At 39.0% G+C, this 23,107-nt stretch overlaps 13 non-coding genes across 13 annotated transcripts; all 13 read right to left on the reverse strand.

Moving 5' to 3' along the window:
* Positions 1 to 1,058: 1,058 nt before the first annotated feature.
* trnas-gcu (transfer RNA serine (anticodon GCU)) lies at positions 1,059 to 1,140 on the reverse strand. The gene has a single exon. It is a non-coding gene; the product is annotated as a tRNA-Ser (tRNA).
* Positions 1,141 to 2,150: 1,010 nt separating this feature from the next.
* Positions 2,151 to 2,232, reverse strand: trnas-gcu (transfer RNA serine (anticodon GCU)). The gene has a single exon. It is a non-coding gene; the product is annotated as a tRNA-Ser (tRNA).
* A 998-nt stretch (positions 2,233 to 3,230) lies between these two features.
* trnas-gcu (transfer RNA serine (anticodon GCU)) lies at positions 3,231 to 3,312 on the reverse strand. Its single transcript has one exon. It is a non-coding gene; the product is annotated as a tRNA-Ser (tRNA).
* A 1,010-nt stretch (positions 3,313 to 4,322) lies between these two features.
* trnas-gcu (transfer RNA serine (anticodon GCU)) lies at positions 4,323 to 4,404 on the reverse strand. The gene has a single exon. It is a non-coding gene; the product is annotated as a tRNA-Ser (tRNA).
* A 1,010-nt stretch (positions 4,405 to 5,414) lies between these two features.
* On the reverse strand, positions 5,415 to 5,496 carry trnas-gcu (transfer RNA serine (anticodon GCU)). Its single transcript has one exon. It is a non-coding gene; the product is annotated as a tRNA-Ser (tRNA).
* A 1,010-nt stretch (positions 5,497 to 6,506) lies between these two features.
* Positions 6,507 to 6,588, reverse strand: trnas-gcu (transfer RNA serine (anticodon GCU)). The gene has a single exon. It is a non-coding gene; the product is annotated as a tRNA-Ser (tRNA).
* A 2,102-nt stretch (positions 6,589 to 8,690) lies between these two features.
* trnas-gcu (transfer RNA serine (anticodon GCU)) lies at positions 8,691 to 8,772 on the reverse strand. The gene has a single exon. It is a non-coding gene; the product is annotated as a tRNA-Ser (tRNA).
* Positions 8,773 to 9,782: 1,010 nt separating this feature from the next.
* trnas-gcu (transfer RNA serine (anticodon GCU)) lies at positions 9,783 to 9,864 on the reverse strand. Its single transcript has one exon. It is a non-coding gene; the product is annotated as a tRNA-Ser (tRNA).
* Positions 9,865 to 13,058: 3,194 nt separating this feature from the next.
* On the reverse strand, positions 13,059 to 13,140 carry trnas-gcu (transfer RNA serine (anticodon GCU)). Its single transcript has one exon. It is a non-coding gene; the product is annotated as a tRNA-Ser (tRNA).
* A 1,010-nt stretch (positions 13,141 to 14,150) lies between these two features.
* trnas-gcu (transfer RNA serine (anticodon GCU)) lies at positions 14,151 to 14,232 on the reverse strand. The gene has a single exon. It is a non-coding gene; the product is annotated as a tRNA-Ser (tRNA).
* Positions 14,233 to 16,334: 2,102 nt separating this feature from the next.
* Positions 16,335 to 16,416, reverse strand: trnas-gcu (transfer RNA serine (anticodon GCU)). Its single transcript has one exon. It is a non-coding gene; the product is annotated as a tRNA-Ser (tRNA).
* Positions 16,417 to 17,426: 1,010 nt separating this feature from the next.
* Positions 17,427 to 17,508, reverse strand: trnas-gcu (transfer RNA serine (anticodon GCU)). Its single transcript has one exon. It is a non-coding gene; the product is annotated as a tRNA-Ser (tRNA).
* Positions 17,509 to 21,576: 4,068 nt separating this feature from the next.
* trnas-gcu (transfer RNA serine (anticodon GCU)) lies at positions 21,577 to 21,658 on the reverse strand. The gene has a single exon. It is a non-coding gene; the product is annotated as a tRNA-Ser (tRNA).
* Between the last annotated feature and the right edge of the window lie 1,449 nt (positions 21,659 to 23,107).

Below are 23,107 nucleotides of genomic sequence, written 5' to 3' on the forward strand. Positions count from 1 at the left end.
GCACAATGGTTTAGCAGTCCATCGCCTTAAGCGCTCGGCCACCTCGTCCTCTCTCTTGTAAGTTTGACCATAAAAATTTCCGTCTTAAACTACAGCTGGTATAATTTTGATCTCAAAATTGGAGCCTCATTAGAAACAATGGCCTCGCGTGAAGAGGATATGAATTTATCCTCCTTTCACAAAAATAGAATCATTATTATCTAAATGTGGTACCATGTAGGGATGTTTGAGGTTGTTTGATTTAAAATTGGGCGAAACAAAAGCAATTGCACTTAGGATAAGTCAAATTTAAGGTTGGGGTTATTACAATCTCTTCAGAATATACCCAAATATGGAAGAAAAACTATGTCAAATTAGAAAGGGCTTGCTTTCCAGGCAAAATGTGGCGGGATTGATGTCCGCACTCCTCAGAAATCTTTCAGGTGCTCTTCTGGTGAGAGGCTTTAATGATCATCTTATAAAGACAAACCAACTAATGTGCAAATTCAAATTTGTTTAAAATCGGAAAGAAAAAAGAATCTGCCAAACCATGAAACACTACGGATTTTCCATGTCTCACTGATCGAACGCAAGACTCTACTTGATACATTCAACCACTCTGAAAAACACTGATAAAAACCAACAAGCTTCAGTTGTGAGATCTATTCCTTTTTATGTATCAAGGAATGGATCGTTTGGTCAGAAATGGTTCGTTAATTTGGAAGCGCTAATAATACATCAATTGAAGGGTAATTAGCTCAAATGGTAGAGCGCTCGCTTTGCATGTGAGAGGTAGCGGGATCGACGCCCGCATTCTCCAGTTGTCTTAAATTTGTCCTATTTCGAGGAAATTGTTAACAGCTGGATGTGGCAAAGGTGGATGCAAACTGAAAGAAAGACAGCTCTTTCACATTAGCCTGAAGTTAAATTCAAAATTCTTCATGATAGATTCAATCGCCCAAATGTACTTCGTGTAGGCAAATAAAAATTCTGCGACAGAAGCATTATTTGAAAAGCCTACTTGTAAGTAGTTGAATGAGAAATTTTAGCAAACCAGAACAGAAGTTGACATGCAAAGCCGACGAGAATGGGATTCGAACCCATGCGTGCAAAGCACAATGGATTAGCAGTCCATCGCCTTAACCGCTCGGCCACCTCGTCCTCTCTCTTGTAAGTTTGACCATAAAAAATTCCGTCTTAAACTACAGCTGGTATAATTTTGATCTCAAAATTGGAGCCTCATTAGATACAATGGTCTTGCGTTCAGAGGATATGAATTTATCCTCCTTTCACAAAAATAGAATCATGATTATCTAAATGTGGTACCATGTAGGGATGTTTGAGGTTGTTTGATTTAAAATTGGGCGAAACAAAAGCAATTGCACTTAGGATAAGTCAAATTTAAGGTTGGGGTTATTACAATCTCTTCAGAATATACCAAGATATGAAAAACAAACTTTGTCAAATTATAAAGGGCTTGCTTTCCAGGCAAAATGTGGCGGGATTGATGTCCGCACTCCTCAGAAATCTTTTAGGTGCTCTTCTGGTGAGAGGCCTTAATGATCATCTTATAAAGACAAACCAACTTATGTGCAAATTCAAATTTGTTTAAAATCGGTAAGAAAAAAGAATCTGCCAAACCATGAAACACTACGGATTTTCCATGTCTCACTGATCGAACGCAAGACTCTACTTGATACATTCAACCACTCTGAAAAACACTGATAAAAACCAACAAACTTCAGTTGTGAGATCTATTCCTTTTTATGTATCAAGGAATGGATCGTTTGGTCAGAAATGGTTCGTTAATTTGGAAGCTCTAATAATACATCAACCGAAGGGGAATTAGCTCAAATGGTAGAGCGCTCGCTTAGCATGTGAGAGGTAGCGGGATCAACGCGCACATTCTCCAGTTGTATTTCCTTTGTCCTCTGTGGAGGAAATGATTAACAGCTGGATGTGGCAAAGGTGGATGCGAACTGAAAGAAAGACAGCTCTTTCACATTAGCCTGAAGTCACACTCAAAAATCTTCATGATAGATTCAATCGCCCAAATGAACTTCGTGTAGGCAAATAAAAACTTTGCGACAAAACCATTGTTTGAAAAGCCTGCTTGTAAGAAGTGGAATGAGAAATTTTAACAAACCAGAACAGAACTTGACATGCAAAGCCGACGAGAATGGGATTCGGACCCATGCGTGCAAAGCACAATGGATTAGCAGTCCATCGCCTTAAGCGCTCGGCCACCTCGTCCTCTCTCTTGTAAGTTTGACCATAAAAAATTCCGTCTTAAACGACAGCTGGTATAATTTTGATCTCAAAATTGGAGCCTCATTAGATACAATGGTCTTGCGTTCAGAGGATATGAATTTATCCTCCTTTCACAAAAATAGAATCATTATTATCTAAATGTGGTACCATGTAGGGATGTTTGAGGTTGTTTGATTTAAAATTGGGCGAAACAAAAGCAATTGCACTTAGGATAAGTCAAATTTAAGGTTGGGGTTATTACAATCTCTTCAGAATATACCCAAATATGGAAGACAAACTATGTCAAATTATAAAGGGCTTGCTTTCCAGGAAAAATGTGGTGGGATTGATGTCCGCACTCCTCAGAAATCTTTTAGGTGCTCTTCTGGTGAGAGGCTTTAATGATCATCTTATAAAGACAAACCAACTTATGTGCAAATTCAAATTTGTTTAAAATCGGAAAGAAAAAAGAATCTGCCAAACCATGAAACACTACGGATTTTCCATGTCTCACTGATCCAACGCAAGACTCTACTTGATACATTCAACCACTCTGAAAAACACTGATAAAAACCAACAAGCTTCAGTTGTGAGATCTATTCCTTTTTATGTATCAAGGAATGGATCGTTTGGTCAGAAATGGTTCGTTAATTTGGAAGCGCTAATAATACATCAATTGAAGGGGAATTAGCTCAAATGGTAGAGCGCTCGCTTTGCATGTGAGAGGTAGCGGGATCGACGCCCGCATTCTCCAGTTGTCTTAAATTTGTCCTATTTCGAGGAAATTGTTAACAGCTGGATGTGGCAAACTGAAAGAAAGACAGCTCTTTCACATTAGCCTGAAGTTAAATTCAAAATTCTTCATGATAGATTCAATCGCCCAAATGTACTTCGTGTAGGCAAATAAAAATTCTGCGACAGAAACATTATTTGAAAAGCCTACTTGTAAGTAGTTGAATGAGAAATTTTAGCAAACCAGAACAGAACTTGACATGCAAAATCGACGAGAATGGGATTCGAACCCATGCGTGCAAAGCACAATGGATTAGCAGTCCATCGCCTTAACCGCTCGGCCACCTCGTCCTCTCTCTTGTAAGTTTGACCATAAGAAATTCCGTCTTAAACTACAGCTGGTATAATTTTGATCTCAAAATTGGAGCCTCATTAGATACAATGGTCTTGCGTTCAGAGGATATGAATTTATCCTCCTTTCACAAAAATAGAATCATGATTATCTAAATGTGGTACCATGTAGGGATGTTTGAGGTTGTTTGATTTAAAATTGGGCGAAACAAAAGCAATTGCACTTAGGATAAGTCAAATTTAAGGTTGGGGTTATTACAATCTCTTCAGAATATACCAAGATATGAAAAACAAACTTTGTCAAATTATAAAGGGCTTGCTTTCCAGGCAAAATGTGGCAGGATTGATGTCCGCACTCCTCAGAAATCTTTTAGGTGCTCTTCTGGTGAGAGGCCTTAATGATCATCTTATAAAGACAAACCAACTTATGTGCAAATTCAAATTTGTTTAAAATCGGTAAGAAAAAAGAATCTGCCAAACCATGAAACACTACGGATTTTCCATGTCTCACTGATCGAACGCAAGACTCTACTTGATACATTCAACCACTCTGAAAAACACTGATAAAAACCAACAAGCTTCAGTTGTGAGATCTATTCCTTTTTATGTATCAAGGAATGGATCGTTTGGTCAGAAATGGTTCGTTAATTTGGAAGCTCTAATAATACATCAACCGAAGGGGAATTAGCTCAAATGGTAGAGCGCTCGCTTAGCATGTGAGAGGTATTGGGATCGACGCCCACATTCTCCAGTTGTCTTAAATTTGTCCTATGTGGAGGAAATGATTAACAGCTGGTTGTGGCAAAGGTGGATGCAAACTGAAAGAAAGACAGCTCTTTCACATTAGCCTGAAGTCACACTCAAAATTCTTCATGATAGATTCAATCGCCCAAATGTACTTCGTGTAGGCAAATAAAAATTCTGCGACAGAAGCATTATTTGAAAAGCCTACTTGTAAGTAGTTGAATGAGAAATTTTAGCAAACCAGAACAGAACTTGACATGCAAAGCCGACGAGAATGGGATTCGAACCCATGCGTGCAAAGCACAATGGATTAGCAGTCCATCGCCTTAACCGCTCGGCCACCTCGTCCTCTCTCTTGTAAGTTTGACCATAAAAAATTCCGTCTTAAACTACAGCTGGTATAATTTTGATCTCAAAATTGGAGCCTCATTAGATACAATGGTCTTGCGTTCAGAGGATATGAATTTATCCTCCTTTCACAAAAATAGAATCATTATTATCTAAATGTGGTACCATGTAGGGATGTTTGAGGTTGTTTGATTTAAAATTGGGCGAAACAAAAGCAATTGCACTTAGGATAAGTCAAATTTAAGGTTGGGGTTATTACAATCTCTTCAGAATGTACCCAAATATGGAAGACAAACTATGTCAAATTATAAAGGGCTTGCTTTCCAGGAAAAATGTGGTGGGATTGATGTCCGCACTCCTCAGAAATCTTTTAGGTGCTCTTCTGGTGAGAGGCTTTAATGATCATCGTATAAAGACAAACCAACTAATGTGCAAATTCAAATTTGTTTAAAATCGGAAAGAAAAAAGAATCTGCCAAACCATGAAACACTACGGATTTTCCATGTCTCACTGATCGAACGCAAGACTCTACTTGATACATTCAACCACTCTGAAAAACACTGATAAAAACCAATAAGCTTCTGTTGTGAAATCTATTCCTTTTTATGTATCAAGGAATGGATCGTTTGGTCAGAAATGGTTCGTTAATTTGGAAGCGCTAATAATACATCAATTGAAGGGGAATTAGCTCAAATGGTAGAGCGCTCGCTTCGCATGTGAGAGGTAGCGGGATCGACGCCCGCATTCTCCAGTTGTCTTTCCTTTGTCCTCTGTGGAGGAAATGATTAACAGCTGGATGTGGCAAAGGTGGATGCAAACTGAAAGAAAGACAGCTCTTTCACATTAGCCTGAAGTTAAACTCAAAATTCTTCATGATAGATTCAATCGCCCAAATGTACTTCGTGTAGGCAAATAAAAATTCTGCGACAGAAGCATTATTTGAAAAGCCTACTTGTAAGTAGTTGAATGAGAAATTTTAGCAAACCAGAACAGAACTTGACATGCAAAGCCGAAGAGAATGGGATTCCAACCCATGCGTGCAAAGCACAATGGATTAGCAGTCCATCGCCTTAACCGCTCGGCCACCTCGTCCTCTCTCTTGTAAGTTTGACCATAAAAAATTCCGTCTTAAACTACAGCTGGTATAATTTTGATCTCAAAATTGGAGCCTCATTAGATACAATGGTCTTGCTTTCAGAGGATATGAATTTATCCTCCTTTCACAAAAATAGAATCATTATTATCTAAATGTGGTACCATGTAGGGATGTTTGAGGTTGTTTGATTTAAAATTGGGCGAAACAAAAGCAATTGCACTTAGGATAAGTCAAATTTAAGGTTGGGGTTATTACAATCTCTTCAGAATGTACCCAAATATGGAAGACAAACTATGTCAAATTATAAAGGGCTTGCTTTCCAGGAAAAATGTGGTGGGATTGATGTCCGCACTCCTCAGAAATCTTTTAGGTGCTCTTCTGGTGAGAGGCTTTAATGATCATCGTATAAAGACAAACCAACTAATGTGCAAATTCAAATTTGTTTAAAATCGGAAAGAAAAAAGAATCTGCCAAACCATGAAACACTACGGATTTTCCATGTCTCACTGATCGAACGCAAGACTCTACTTGATACATTCAACCACTCTGAAAAACACTGATAAAAACCAATAAGCTTCTGTTGTGAAATCTATTCCTTTTTATGTATCAAGGAATGGATCGTTTGGTCAGAAATGGTTCGTTAATTTGGAAGCGCTAATAATACATCAATTGAAGGGGAATTAGCTCAAATGGTAGAGCGCTCGCTTCGCATGTGAGAGGTAGCGGGATCGACGCCCGCATTCTCCAGTTGTCTTTCCTTTGTCCTCTGTGGAGGAAATGATTAACAGCTGGATGTGGCAAAGGTGGATGCAAACTGAAAGAAAGACAGCTCTTTCACATTAGCCTGAAGTTAAACTCAAAATTCTTCATGATAGATTCAATCGCCCAAATGTACTTCGTGTAGGCAAATAAAAATTCTGCGACAGAAGCATTATTTGAAAAGCCTACTTGTAAGTAGTTGAATGAGAAATTTTAGCAAACCAGAACAGAACTTGACATGCAAAGCCGAAGAGAATGGGATTCGAACCCATGCGTGCAAAGCACAATGGATTAGCAGTCCATCGCCTTAACCGCTCGGCCACCTCGTCCTCTCTCTTGTAAGTTTGACCATAAAAAATTCCGTCTTAAACTACAGCTGGTATAATTTTGATCTCAAAATTGGAGCCTCATTAGATACAATGGTCTTGCTTTCAGAGGATATGAATTTATCCTCCTTTCACAAAAATAGAATCATTATTATCTAAATGTGGTACCATGTAGGGATGTTTGAGGTTGTTTGATTTAAAATTGGGCGAAACAAAAGCAATTGCACTTAGGATAAGTCAAATTTAAGGTTGGGGTTATTACAATCTCTTCAGAATATACCCAAATATGGAAGACAAACTATGTCAAATTATAAAGGGCTTGCTTTCCAGGCAAAATGTGGTGGGATTGATGTCCGCACTCCTCAGAAATCTTTTAGGTGCTCTTCTGGTGAGAGGCCTTAATGATCATCTTATAAAGACAAACCAACTTATGTGCAAATTCAAATTTGTTTAAAATCGGAAAGAAAAAGGAATCTGCCAAACCATGAAACACTACGGATTTTCCATGTCTCACTGATCGAACGCAAGACTCTACTTGATACATTCAACCACTCTGAAAAACACTGATAAAAACCAATAAGCTTCTGTTGTGAAATCTTTTCCTTTTTATGTATCAAGGAATGGATAGTTTGGTCAGAAATTGTTCGTTAATTTGGAAGCTCTAAGAATACATCAAGCGAAGGGGAATTAGCTCAAATGGTAGAGCGCTCGCTTAGCATGTGAGAGGTAGCGGGATCGACGCCCACATTCTCCAGTTGTCTTTCCTTTGTCCTCTGTGGAGGAAATGATTAACAGCTGGATGTGGCAAAGGTGGATGCAAACTGAAAGAAAGACAGCTCTTTCACATTAGCCTGAAGTCACACTCAAAATTCTTCATGATAGATTCAATCGCCCAAATGAACTTCGTGTAGGCATATAAAAACTTTGCGACAAAACCATTGTTTGAAAAGCCTGCTTTTAAGAAGTGGAATGAGAAATTTTAACAAACCAGAACAGAACTTGACATGCAAAGCCGACGAGAATGGGATTCGGACCCATGCGTGCAAAGCACAATGGTTTAGCAGTCCATCGCCTTAAGCGCTCGGCCACCTCGTCCTCTCTCTTGTAAGTTTGACCATAAAAATTTCCGTCTTAAACTACAGCTGGTATAATTTTGATCTCAAAATTGGAGCCTCATTAGAAACAATGGCCTCGCGTGAAGAGGATATGAATTTATCCTCCTTTCACAAAAATAGAATCATTATTATCTAAATGTGGTACCATGTAGGGATGTTTGAGGTTGTTTGATTTAAAATTGGGCGAAACAAAAGCAATTGCACTTAGGATAAGTCAAATTTAAGGTTGGGGTTATTACAATCTCTTCAGAATATACCCAAATATGGAAGAAAAACAATGTCAAATTATAAAGGGCTTGCTTTCCAGGCAAAATGTGGCGGGATTGATGTCCGCACTCCTCAGAAATCTTTCAGGTGCTCTTCTGGTGAGAGGCTTTAATGATCATCTTATAAAGACAAACCAACTAATGTGCAAATTCAAATTTGTTTAAAATAGGAAAGAAAAAAGAATCTGCCAAACCATGAAACACTACGGATTTTCCATGTCTCACTGATCGAACGCAAGACTCTACTTGATACATTCAACCACTCTGAAAAACACTGATAAAAATCAACAAGCTTCAGTTGTGAGATCTATTCCTTTTTATGTATCAAGGAATGGATCGTTTGGTCAGAAATGGTTCGTTAATTTGGAAGCGCTAATAATACATCAATTGAAGGGGAATTAGCTCAAATGGTAGAGCGCTCGCTTTGCATGTGAGAGGTAGCGGGATCGACGCCCGCATTCTCCAGTTGTCTTAAATTTGTCCTATTTCGAGGAAATTGTTAACAGCTGGATGTGGCAAAGGTGGATGCAAACTGAAAGAAAGACAGCTCTTTCACATTAGCCTGAAGTCACACTCAAAATTCTTCATGATAGATTCAATCGCCCAAATGTACTTCGTGTAGGCAAATAAAAATTCTGCGACAGAAGCATTATTTGAAAAGCCTACTTGTAAGTAGTTGAATGAGAAATTTTAGCAAACCAGAACAGAACTTGACATGCAAAGCCGACGAGAATGGGATTCGAACCCATGCGTGCAAAGCACAATGGTTTAGCAGTCCATCGCCTTAAGCGCTCGGCCACCTCGTCCTCTCTCTTGTAAGTTTGACCATAAAAATTTCCGTCTTAAACTACAGCTGGTATAATTTTGATCTCAAAATTGGAGCCTCATTAGAAACAATGGCCTCGCGTGAAGAGGATATGAATTTATCCTCCTTTCACAAAAATAGAATCATTATTATCTAAATGTGGTACCATGTAGGGATGTTTGAGGTTGTTTGATTTAAAATTGGGCGAAACAAAAGCAATTGCACTTAGGATAAGTCAAATTTTAGGTTGGGGTTATTACAATCTCTTCAGAATATACCAAGATATGAAAAACAAACTATGTCAAATTATAAAGGGCTTGCTTTCCAGGCAAAATGTGGCGGGATTGATGTCCGCACTCCTCAGAAATCTTTTAGGTGCTCTTCTGGTGAGAGGCCTTAATGATCATCTTATAAAGACAAACCAACTTATGTGCAAATTCAAATTTGTTTAAAATCGGTAAGAAAAAAGAATCTGCCAAACCATGAAACACTACGGATTTTCCATGTCTCACTGATCGAACGCAAGACTCTACTTGATACATTCAACCACTCTGAAAAACACTGATAAAAACCAACAAGCTTCAGTTGTGAGATCTATTCCTTTTTATGTATCAAGGAATGGATCGTTTGGTCAGAAATGGTTCGTTAATTTGGAAGCTCTAATAATACATCAACCGAAGGGGAATTAGCTCAAATGGTAGAGTGCTCGCTTAGCATGTGAGAGGTATTGGGATCGACGCCCGCATTCTCCAGTTGTCTTAAATTTGTCCTATGTGGAGGAAATGATTAACAGCTGGATGTGGCAAAGGTGGATGCAAACTGAAAGAAAGACAGCTCTTTCACATTAGCCTGAAGTCACACTCAAAATTCTTCATGATAGATTCAATCGCCCAAATGTACTTCGTGTAGGCAAATAAAAATTCTGCGACAGAAGCATTATTTGAAAAGCCTACTTGTAAGTAGTTGAATGAGAAATTTTAGCAAACCAGAACAGAACTTGACATGCAAAGCCGACGAGAATGGGATTCGAACCCATGCGTGCAAAGCACAATGGATTAGCAGTCCATCGCCTTAACCGCTCGGCCACCTCGTCCTCTCTCTTGTAAGTTTGACCATAAGAAATTCCGTCTTAAACTACAGCTGGTATAATTTTGATCTCAAAATTGGAGCCTCATTAGATACAATGGTCTTGCGTTCAGAGGATATGAATTTATCCTCCTTTCACAAAAATAGAATCATTATTATCTAAATGTGGTACCATGTAGGGATGTTTGAGGTTGTTTGATTTAAAATTGGGCGAAACAAAAGCAATTGCACTTAGGATAAGTCAAATTTAAGGTTGGGGTTATTACAATCTCTTCAGAATATACCCAAATATGGAAGACAAACTATGTCAAATTATAAAGGGCTTGCTTTCCAGGCAAAATGTGGTGGGATTGATGTCCGCACTCCTCAGAAATCTTTTAGGTGCTCTTCTGGTGAGAGGCTTTAATGATCATCGTATAAAGACAAACCTACTAATGTGCAAATTCAAATTTGTTTAAAATCGGAAAGAAAAAAGAATCTGCCAAACCATGAAACACTACGGATTTTCCATGTCTCACTGATCGAACGCAAGACTCTACTTGATACATTCAACCACTCTGAAAAACACTGATAAAAACCAATAAGCTTCTGTTGTGAAATCTATTCCTTTTTATGTATCAAGGAATGGATAGTTTGGTCAGAAATTGTTCGTTAATTTGGAAGCTCTAATAATACATCAACCGAAGGGGAATTAGCTCAAATGGTAGAGCGCTCGCTTCGCATGTGAGAGGTAGCGGGATCGAAGCCCACATTCTCCAGTTGTCTTTCCTTTGTCCTCTGTGGAGGAAATGATTAACAGCTGGATGTGGCAAAGGTGGATGCAAACTGAAAGAAAGACAGCTCTTTCACATTAGCCTGAAGTCACACTCAAAATTCTTCATGATAGATTCAATCGCCCAAATGAACTTCGTGTAGGCATATAAAAACTTTGCGACAAAACCATTGTTTGAAAAGCCTGCTTTTAAGAAGTGGAATGAGAAATTTTAACAAACCAGAACAGAACTTGACATGCAAAGCCGACGAGAATAGGATTCGGACCCATGCGTGCAAAGCACAATGGTTTAGCAGTCCATCGCCTTAAGCGCTCGGCCACCTCGTCCTCTCTCTTGTAAGTTTGACCATAAAAATTTCCGTCTTAAACCACAGCTGGTATAATTTTGATCTCAAAATTGGAGCCTCATTAGAAACAATGGCCTCGCGTGAAGAGGATATGAATTTATCCTCCTTTCACAAAAATAGAATCATTATTATCTAAATGTGGTACCATGTAGGGATGTTTGAGGTTGTTTGATTTAAAATTGGGCGAAACAAAAGCAATTGCACTTAGGATAAGTCAAATTTAAGGTTGGGGTTATTACAATCTCTTCAGAATATACCCAAATATGGAAGAAAAACTATGTCAAATTAGAAAGGGCTTGCTTTCCAGGCAAAATGTGGCGGGATTGATGTCCGCACTCCTCAGGAATCTTTTAGGTGCTCTTCTGGTGAGAGGCTTTAATGATCATCTTATAAAGACAAACCAACTAATGTGCAAATTCAAATTTGTTTAAAATCGGAAAGAAAAAAGAATCTGCCAAACCATGAAACACTACGGATTTTCCATGTCTCACTGATCGAACGCAAGACTCTACTTGATACATTCAACCACTCTGAAAAACACTGATAAAAACCAACAAGCTTCAGTTGTGAGATCTATTCCTTTTTATGTATCAAGGAATGGATCGTTTGGTCAGAAATGGTTCGTTAATTTGGAAGCGCTAATAATACATCAATTGAAGGGGAATTAGCTCTAATGGTAGAGCGCTCGCTTTGCATGTGAGAGGTAGCGGGATCGACGCCCGCATTCTCCAGTTGTCTTAAATTTGTCCTATTTCGAGGAAATTGTTAACAGCTGGATGTGGCAAAGGTGGATGCAAACTGAAAGAAAGACAGCTCTTTCACATTAGCCTGAAGTCACACTCAAAATTCTTCATGATAGATTCAATCGCCCAAATGAACTTCGTGTAGGCATATAAAAACTTTGCGACAAAACCATTGTTTGAAAAGCCTGCTTTTAAGAAGTGGAATGAGAAATTTTAACAAACCAGAACAGAACTTGACATGCAAAGCCGACGAGAATGGGATTCGGACCCATGCGTGCAAAGCACAATGGTTTAGCAGTCCATCGCCTTAAGCGCTCGGCCACCTCGTCCTCTCTCTTGTAAGTTTGACCATAAAAATTTCCGTCTTAAACTACAGCTGGTATAATTTTGATCTCAAAATTGGAGCCTCATTAGAAACAATGGCCTCGCGTGAAGAGGATATGAATTTATCCTCCTTTCACAAAAATAGAATCATTATTATCTAAATGTGGTACCATGTAGGGATGTTTGAGGTTGTTTGATTTAAAATTGGGCGAAACAAAAGCAATTGCACTTAGGATAAGTCAAATTTAAGGTTGGGGTTATTACAATCTCTTCAGAATATACCCAAATATGGAAGAAAAACAATGTCAAATTATAAAGGGCTTGCTTTCCAGGCAAAATGTGGCGGGATTGATGTCCGCACTCCTCAGAAATCTTTCAGGTGCTCTTCTGGTGAGAGGCTTTAATGATCATCTTATAAAGACAAACCAACTAATGTGCAAATTCAAATTTGTTTAAAATAGGAAAGAAAAAAGAATCTGCCAAACCATGAAACACTACGGATTTTCCATGTCTCACTGATCGAACGCAAGACTCTACTTGATACATTCAACCACTCTGAAAAACACTGATAAAAATCAACAAGCTTCAGTTGTGAGATCTATTCCTTTTTATGTATCAAGGAATGGATCGTTTGGTCAGAAATGGTTCGTTAATTTGGAAGCGCTAATAATACATCAATTGAAGGGGAATTAGCTCAAATGGTAGAGCGCTCGCTTTGCATGTGAGAGGTAGCGGGATCGACGCCCGCATTCTCCAGTTGTCTTAAATTTGTCCTATTTCGAGGAAATTGTTAACAGCTGGATGTGGCAAAGGTGGATGCAAACTGAAAGAAAGACAGCTCTTTCACATTAGCCTGAAGTCACACTCAAAATTCTTCATGATAGATTCAATCGCCCAAATGTACTTCGTGTAGGCAAATAAAAATTCTGCGACAGAAGCATTATTTGAAAAGCCTACTTGTAAGTAGTTGAATGAGAAATTTTAGCAAACCAGAACAGAACTTGACATGCAAAGCCGACGAGAATGGGATTCGAACCCATGCGTGCAAAGCACAATGGTTTAGCAGTCCATCGCCTTAAGCGCTCGGCCACCTCGTCCTCTCTCTTGTAAGTTTGACCATAAAAATTTCCGTCTTAAACTACAGCTGGTATAATTTTGATCTCAAAATTGGAGCCTCATTAGAAACAATGGCCTCGCGTGAAGAGGATATGAATTTATCCTCCTTTCACAAAAATAGAATCATTATTATCTAAATGTGGTACCATGTAGGGATGTTTGAGGTTGTTTGATTTAAAATTGGGCGAAACAAAAGCAATTGCACTTAGGATAAGTCAAATTTTAGGTTGGGGTTATTACAATCTCTTCAGAATATACCAAGATATGAAAAACAAACTATGTCAAATTATAAAGGGCTTGCTTTCCAGGCAAAATGTGGCGGGATTGATGTCCGCACTCCTCAGAAATCTTTTAGGTGCTCTTCTGGTGAGAGGCCTTAATGATCATCTTATAAAGACAAACCAACTTATGTGCAAATTCAAATTTGTTTAAAATCGGTAAGAAAAAAGAATCTGCCAAACCATGAAACACTACGGATTTTCCATGTCTCACTGATCGAACGCAAGACTCTACTTGATACATTCAACCACTCTGAAAAACACTGATAAAAACCAACAAGCTTCAGTTGTGAGATCTATTCCTTTTTATGTATCAAGGAATGGATCGTTTGGTCAGAAATGGTTCGTTAATTTGGAAGCTCTAATAATACATCAACCGAAGGGGAATTAGCTCAAATGGTAGAGTGCTCGCTTAGCATGTGAGAGGTATTGGGATCGACGCCCGCATTCTCCAGTTGTCTTAAATTTGTCCTATGTGGAGGAAATGATTAACAGCTGGATGTGGCAAAGGTGGATGCAAACTGAAAGAAAGACAGCTCTTTCACATTAGCCTGAAGTCACACTCAAAATTCTTCATGATAGATTCAATCGCCCAAATGTACTTCGTGTAGGCAAATAAAAATTCTGCGACAGAAGCATTATTTGAAAAGCCTACTTGTAAGTAGTTGAATGAGAAATTTTAGCAAACCAGAACAGAACTTGACATGCAAAGCCGACGAGAATGGGATTCGAACCCATGCGTGCAAAGCACAATGGATTAGCAGTCCATCGCCTTAACCGCTCGGCCACCTCGTCCTCTCTCTTGTAAGTTTGACCATAAGAAATTCCGTCTTAAACTACAGCTGGTATAATTTTGATCTCAAAATTGGAGCCTCATTAGATACAATGGTCTTGCGTTCAGAGGATATGAATTTATCCTCCTTTCACAAAAATAGAATCATTATTATCTAAATGTGGTACCATGTAGGGATGTTTGAGGTTGTTTGATTTAAAATTGGGCGAAACAAAAGCAATTGCACTTAGGATAAGTCAAATTTAAGGTTGGGGTTATTACAATCTCTTCAGAATATACCCAAATATGGAAGACAAACTATGTCAAATTATAAAGGGCTTGCTTTCCAGGCAAAATGTGGTGGGATTGATGTCCGCACTCCTCAGAAATCTTTTAGGTGCTCTTCTGGTGAGAGGCTTTAATGATCATCGTATAAAGACAAACCTACTAATGTGCAAATTCAAATTTGTTTAAAATCGGAAAGAAAAAAGAATCTGCCAAACCATGAAACACTACGGATTTTCCATGTCTCACTGATCGAACGCAAGACTCTACTTGATACATTCAACCACTCTGAAAAACACTGATAAAAACCAATAAGCTTCTGTTGTGAAATCTATTCCTTTTTATGTATCAAGGAATGGATAGTTTGGTCAGAAATTGTTCGTTAATTTGGAAGCTCTAATAATACATCAACCGAAGGGGAATTAGCTCAAATGGTAGAGCGCTCGCTTCGCATGTGAGAGGTAGCGGGATCGAAGCCCACATTCTCCAGTTGTCTTTCCTTTGTCCTCTGTGGAGGAAATGATTAACAGCTGGATGTGGCAAAGGTGGATGCAAACTGAAAGAAAGACAGCTCTTTCACATTAGCCTGAAGTCACACTCAAAATTCTTCATGATAGATTCAATCGCCCAAATGAACTTCGTGTAGGCATATAAAAACTTTGCGACAAAACCATTGTTTGAAAAGCCTGCTTTTAAGAAGTGGAATGAGAAATTTTAACAAACCAGAACAGAACTTGACATGCAAAGCCGACGAGAATAGGATTCGGACCCATGCGTGCAAAGCACAATGGTTTAGCAGTCCATCGCCTTAAGCGCTCGGCCACCTCGTCCTCTCTCTTGTAAGTTTGACCATAAAAATTTCCGTCTTAAACCACAGCTGGTATAATTTTGATCTCAAAATTGGAGCCTCATTAGAAACAATGGCCTCGCGTGAAGAGGATATGAATTTATCCTCCTTTCACAAAAATAGAATCATTATTATCTAAATGTGGTACCATGTAGGGATGTTTGAGGTTGTTTGATTTAAAATTGGGCGAAACAAAAGCAATTGCACTTAGGATAAGTCAAATTTAAGGTTGGGGTTATTACAATCTCTTCAGAATATACCCAAATATGGAAGAAAAACTATGTCAAATTAGAAAGGGCTTGCTTTCCAGGCAAAATGTGGCGGGATTGATGTCCGCACTCCTCAGGAATCTTTTAGGTGCTCTTCTGGTGAGAGGCTTTAATGATCATCTTATAAAGACAAACCAACTAATGTGCAAATTCAAATTTGTTTAAAATCGGAAAGAAAAAAGAATCTGCCAAACCATGAAACACTACGGATTTTCCATGTCTCACTGATCGAACGCAAGACTCTACTTGATACATTCAACCACTCTGAAAAACACTGATAAAAACCAACAAGCTTCAGTTGTGAGATCTATTCCTTTTTATGTATCAAGGAATGGATCGTTTGGTCAGAAATGGTTCGTTAATTTGGAAGCGCTAATAATACATCAATTGAAGGGGAATTAGCTCTAATGGTAGAGCGCTCGCTTTGCATGTGAGAGGTAGCGGGATCGACGCCCGCATTCTCCAGTTGTCTTAAATTTGTCCTATTTCGAGGAAATTGTTAACAGCTGGATGTGGCAAAGGTGGATGCAAACTGAAAGAAAGACAGCTCTTTCACATTAGCCTGAAGTCACACTCAAAAATCTTCATGATAGATTCAATCGCCCAAATGAACTTCGTGTAGGCAAATAAAAACTTTGCGACAAAACCATTGTTTGAAAAGCCTGCTTGTAAGAAGTGGAATGAGAAATTTTAACAAACCAGAACAGAACTTGACATGCAAAGCCGACGAGAATGGGATTCGGACCCATGCGTGCAAAGCACAATGGATTAGCAGTCCATCGCCTTAACCGCTCGGCCACCTCGTCCTCTCTCTTGTAAGTTTGACCATAAAAAATTCCTTCTTAAACTACAGCTGGTATAATTTTGATCTCAAAATTGGAGCCTCATTAGAAACAATGGCCTCGCGTGAAGAGGATATGAATTTATCCTCCTTTCACAAAAATAGAATCATTATTATCTAAATGTGGTACCATGTAGGGATGTTTGAGGTTGTTTGATTTAAAATTGGGCGAAACAAAAGCAATTGCACTTAGGATAAGTCAAATTTAAGGTTGGAGTTATTACAATCTTTTCAGAATATACCCAAATATGGAAGACAAACTATGTCAAATTATAAAGGGCTTGCTTTCAAGGAAAAATGTGGCGGGATTGATGTCCGCACTCCTCAGAAATCTTTCAGGTGCTCTTCTGGTGAGAGGCCTTAATGATCATCTTATAAAGACAAACCAACTAATGTGCAAATTCAAATTTGTTTAAAATTGGAAAGAAAAAATAATCTGCCAAACCATGAAACACTACGAATTTTCCATGTCTAACTGATCGAACGCAAGACTCTACTTGATACATTCAACCACTCTGAAAAACACTGATAAAAACCAACAAGCTTCAGTTGTGAGATCTATTCCTTTTTATGTATCAAGGAATCGATCGTTTGGTCAGAAATGGTTCGTTAATTTGGAAGCGCTAATAATACATCAATTGAAGGGGAATTAGCTCAAATGGTAGAGCGCTCGCTTCGCATGTGAGAGGTAGCGGGATCGACGCCCGCATTCTCCAGTTGTCTTAAATTTGTCCTATTTCGAGGAAATTGTTAACAGCTGGATGTGGCAAAGGTGGATGCAAACTGAAAGAAAGACAGCTCTTTCACATTAGCCTGAAGTCACACTCAAAATTCTTCATGATAGATTCAATCGCCCAAATTAACTTTGTGTAGGCAAATAAAAATTCTGCGACAGAAGCATTGTTTGAAAAGCCTGCTTGTAAGAAGTGGAATGAGAAATATTAACAAACCAGAACAGAACTTGACATGCAAAGCCGACGAGAATGGGATTCGAACCCATGCGTGCAAAGCACAATGGATTAGCAGTCCATCGCCTTAAGCGCTCGGCCACCTCGTCCTCTCTGTTGCAAGTTTGACCATAAAAAATTCCGTCTTAAACTACAGCTGGTATAATTTTGATCTCAAAATTGGAGCCTCATTAGAAACAATGGCCTCGCGTGCAGCGGATATGAATTTATTCTCATTTCACAAAAATAGAATCATTTTTATCTAAATGTGGTACCATGTAGGGATGTTTGAGGTTGTTTGATTTAAAATTGGGCGAAACAAAAGCAATTGCACTTAGGATAAGTCAAATTTAAGGTTGGGGTTATTACAATCTCTTCAGAATATACCCAAATATGGAAGAAAAACTATGTCAAATTATAAAAGGCTTGCTTTCCAGGCAAAATGTGGCGGGATTGATGTCCGCACTCCTCAGAAATCTTTCAAGTGCTCTTCTGGTGAGAGGCTTTAATGATCATCTTATAAAGACAAACCAACTAATGTGCAAATTCAAATTTGTTTAAAATCGGAAAGAAAAAAGAATCTGCCAAACCATGAAACACTACGGATTTTCCATGTCTCACTGATGGAACGCAAGACTCTACTTGATACATTCAACCACTCTGAAAAACACTGATAAAAACCAACAAGCTTCAGTTGTGAGATCTATTCCTTTTTATGTATCAAGGAATGGATCATTTGGTCAGAAATGGTTCGTTAATTTGGAAGCGCTAATAACACATCAATTGAAGGGGAATTAGCTCAAATGGTAGCGCGCTCGCTTTGCATGTGAGAGGTAGCGGGATCAACGCCCGCATTCTCCAGTTGTCTTAAATTTGTCCTATTTCGAGGAAATTGTTAACAGCTGGATGTGGCAAAGGTGGATGCAAACTGAAAGAAAGACAGCTCTTTCACATTAGCCTCAAGTTAACCCTATACTGCACGGTGTTGCCATATGGCAACATACCCTTTTTGGAGGGATTTCTGGAAATTTGAAAATAAACGTGGACTCTGATTCGTCTGAAATCCATGGTAGAACCCTTCTACAGTCAATGACAAGCTTTGACAACATCACAGGACATCCCTCTAGCTTTCACAGCCATTCTTTTCCACACTGGCGATGGCTTCAGTCACTGTCAGAAATGCTCCTTATTTTATGAAGATTATTTCCTGAATGTGACATCATTTCAAAATACAAAAAATATCTGCAAGAAACTGGGGTAAGTTCTAGCCTTTTTATGTAATATGTATATAATATCACATATTATTTACTTTTTTATTCAGTAAAATAGGTTTGTTGCCATACTGCAACATTGTGCGGTAATGGAACAACATTTGCTAATACTTATGCAGTGTGGTCTGTTGGGAGAGTTTTGAAACATACATGCTTGAATGCACCTTGCTCATGTATTTTTGCATTTTTATGCATTATTTTGTTTAGAAAATGAACCCAGCAGTTTTTTATGGGAATGTCAGGATAAGAGAGGCCATAACCAGAGTACAGGTGGCAATTCCTGAACCAGAAAGTGAGGATGAGTTAGGGATGAGCGACGAGGAGTTTCAAGTGCAGGCAGAATTAGGCCTAGCTCACTCAGACGATGACGAGACAGGTATGTACAATATCATGTGTCACTCAGGTATATAGAATATGTGTAATGAAAAAGTTTGTATATTGTATCTTAGCAAAAGTGGTGAGTTGATGTCATGCATTTTATAGCATTCCAAAACAAGGCATACAGTACATTGCAACTATGCACACGAACACGTGCATGGCTACACACAAACAAACACACACACACACACACACACACACACACACACACACACACACACACAGAGAAGGAGAAAGAGAGTTTGTGCACAAACTAAAAATTTCCATCTGTTTATTCGGGTAGTTGAAGAGCAAGAGGAGGAACCGGTTGCAGTACCCCTTCCCCCCAAGGCAAAAGCTCTCAACTGGAAACAGAGAAGAACAATCCTGCCTGTACCTCAATGGAAAGGTTCCCTTCCAGAACCAACGATTGTCTGTGAGCCAATTGAATACTTTGAAGGACTTCTCAGTAGAGAGTTTTTTGAAGATGTGACCAGGCAAACAAACCTTTATGCTGTGCAGGTAGATCCAAGCAAGCCAATAAATGTGTCTGTTAATGAAATCCAACAATTCTTTGGTATAGCACTGTACATGTCTGCCTATGGTTTACCTTACACTCGTATGTACTGGGCCACCAACACTCGCATTGACAAAATAGCGGATGCCATGTCCTTATCTCGATGGGAGACAATTAAACGTTTCATGCACTTCGCTGACAACAGCAAGCAAATTCCTGAGGGCCAACCAGGATTTGACAAACTTTTCAAGGTCAGGCCTTTGTTGGACTGTCTTCTGAGTAGTATCAGAGAGATACCGATTGGTGAGATGCTCTGCGTCGATGAAAAAATTGTCCCTTTCAAAGGTAGAAGTGGAATCAAAACGTACAACCCAAAAAAGCCGAAACGATGGGGGTACAAGGTTTTCGTGTTAGCAGATCAGAATGGCCTTGTCCACAATTTTGAATTTTACCCAGGTGCTGATCCTGCTGTTGAGGGAGTTCGTGACATTGGCTCTAGTGGCAATGTGGTGCTCAGATTGGTTTCTATCGTCCCCCCAAATATGTCGCACAAACTCTTTTATGACAATTGGTTCTGTGGGATTGATCTACAAGTTGCGCTGGAAAAACTGAAAATCCACAGCGTAGGAACTGTACGCAAGAACAGATTAGCAGGATGCACTGTCGTTGATGACAAAGAAATGAAAGCTAAAGGTAGGGGAACATGGGAGGAGAAGGAGACAAAACACGATGGTGTCGTTCTCAGGGCTGTTAAATGGTACGACAACCGTCCAGTGACGCTCCTCAGCACGTTTGCGGCAGCAAACCCCATCACCAGGGTTCAGAGGTGGGACAAAAAGTCCAAACAAATGACAGAAGTCGATTGCCCAAACATTGTCAGGCTTTACAATAAAAGCATGGGAGGGGTTGATTTACTCGATGCACTGATTGCTCTCTACCGAACAAGAATTAGATCAAAAAAGTGGTACCATCGCATTAAGTTTCACATGATGGATATGACGATTGTTCAGGCATGGCAACTGTACCGCAGAGATTGTGAAGGCATGAATGTTTCGAAGAAAATGCAACTTAGGTTGCTCGACTTCAAGATGAATGTTGCATGCCACCTGACCAATGTGAACAAGACTACTACGAAAAGGAAAGGCAGGCGCTCACAGAGTGTAGAGGTACGCATTGAGGAGAAGAGGCACAAAGGGGCTATTGCCCCGCTTCCACCGTGTGCTATGCGTCTTGATCGCCTTGATCACTGGCCAGAAATGAGCACGGTGAAAGGCAGGTGTAAAAATCCAGGTTGCAAGGGCATTGTCAGAGTAGTCTGCTCAAAATGCAAAGTCCATCTCTGCTTCAATGGGGAGAAAAACTGCTTCAAAAAATTTCATATTGAGTAGTTGTCTAAAAGAAAGAAACTGTTCAATGTGCCATTGTTTGGGTCTCTGTACCTTTTTGGCAGTATTACCACTACATACTGCACAGTCATTTGTTTCCTGTTATAATTCCATGGTGACGTTTGTGAGTTTTGTTTTTACCATGTGCATAACACTGCCCAAAAGTTATGTATGGCAGAAATGAATTAAATTTGATTTTGTGAATTTATGTATGAAGTCAGTGATTGATATATGAAATAATAAAATAAGTTGATTTATAAAGAACAGGTCTCTAATCATTCATTAATCTTGGGTACATTTGTGAATAATTTTACAATGGCTCGTTCCTTTATCGCACAATGTTGCCGTATGGCAACATACCCAAAATAACCCCCCCTAAAACATTTTTTTTTTAAAAAAAATATTAAAATGCTCTTTTGAGACCATTTTTAATTAAAAAAAACACTGTAACATTTTTTTCCATGATTGCATCATAATGCGTGCAGTATAGGGTTAAACTCAAAATTCTTCATGATAGATTCAATCGCCCAAATGAACTTCGTATAGGCAAATAAAAATTCTACGACAGAAGCATTGTTTGAAAAGCCTGCTTGTAAGAAGTGGAATGAGAAATTTTAACAACCCCGAACAGAACTTGACATGCAAAGCCAACGAGAATGGGATTCGAACCCATGCGTGCAAAGCACAATGAATGAGCAGTCCATCGCCTTAACCGCTCGGCCACCTCGTCCTCTCTCTTGTAAGTTTGACCATAAAAAATTCCGTCTTAAACGACAGCTGGTATAATTTTGATCTCAAAATTGGAGCCTCATTAGATACAATGGTCTTGCGTTCAGAGGATATGAATTTATCCTCCTTTCACAAAAATAGAATCATTATTATCTAAATGTGGTACCATGTAGGGATGTTTGAGGTTGTTTGATTTAAAATTGGGCGAAACAAAAGCAATTGCACTTAGGATAAGTCAAATTTAAGGTTGGGGTTATTACAATCTCTTCAGAATATACAAAAATATGGAAGACAAACTATGTCAAATTACAAAGGGCTTGCTTTCCAGGCAAAATGTGGCGGGATTGATGTCCGCACTCCTCAGAAATCTTTTAGGTGCTCTTCTGGTGAGAGGCCTTAATGATCATCTTATAAAGACAAACCAACTTATGTGCAAATTCAAATTTGTTTAAAATCGGTAAGAAAAAAGAATCTGCCAAACCATGAAACACTACGGATTTTCCATGTCTCACTGATCGAACGCAAGACTCTACTTGATACATTCAACCACTCTGAAAAAGACTGATAAAAACCAACAAGCTTCAGTTGTGAGATCTATTCCTTTTTATGTATCAAGGAATGGATCGTTTGGTCAGAAATGGTTCGTTAATTTGGAAGCTCTAAGAATACATCAACCGAAGGGGAGTTAGCTCAAATGGTAGAGCGCTCGCTTAGCATGTGAGAGGTAGCGGGATCGACGCCCGCATTCTCCAGTTGTCTTTCCTTTGTCCACTGTGGAGGAAATGATTAACAGCTGGATGTGGCAAAGGTGGATGCAAACTGAAAGAAAGACAGCTCTTTCACATTAGCCTGAAGTCACACTCAAAATTCTTCATGATAGATTCAATCGCCCAAATGTACTTCGTGTAGGCAAATAAAAATTCTGCGACAGAAGCATTATTTGGAAAGCCTGCTTGTAAGTAGTTGAATGAGAAATTTTAACAAACCAGAACAGAAATTGACATGCAAAGCCGACGAGAATGGGATTCGAACCCATGCGTGCAAAGTACAATGGATTAGCATTCAATCGCCTTAACCGTTCGGCCACCTCGTCCTCTCTCTTGTAAGTTTGACCAAGGAACGGATAGTTTGGTCAGAAATGGTTCGTTAATTTGGAAGCTCTAAGAATACATCAATTGAAGGGGAATTAGCTCAAATGGTAGAGCACTCGCTTTGCATGTGAGAGGTAGCGGGATCAACGCCCGCATTCTCCAGTTGTCTTAAATTTGTCCTATTTCGAGGAAATTGTTAACAGCTGGATGTGGCAAAGGTGGATGCAAACTGAAAGAAAGACAGCTCTTTCACATTAGCCTGAAGTCACACTCAAAATTCTTCATGATAGATTCAATCGCCCAAATGAACTTCGTGTAGGCAAATAAAAATTCTGCGATAGAAGCATTGTTTGAAAAGC

Source organism: Odontesthes bonariensis, chromosome 11, assembly GCF_027942865.1.
Source record: "Odontesthes bonariensis isolate fOdoBon6 chromosome 11, fOdoBon6.hap1, whole genome shotgun sequence".
In the NCBI taxonomy this organism is placed as follows: Eukaryota; Metazoa; Chordata; class Actinopteri; order Atheriniformes; family Atherinopsidae; genus Odontesthes; species Odontesthes bonariensis.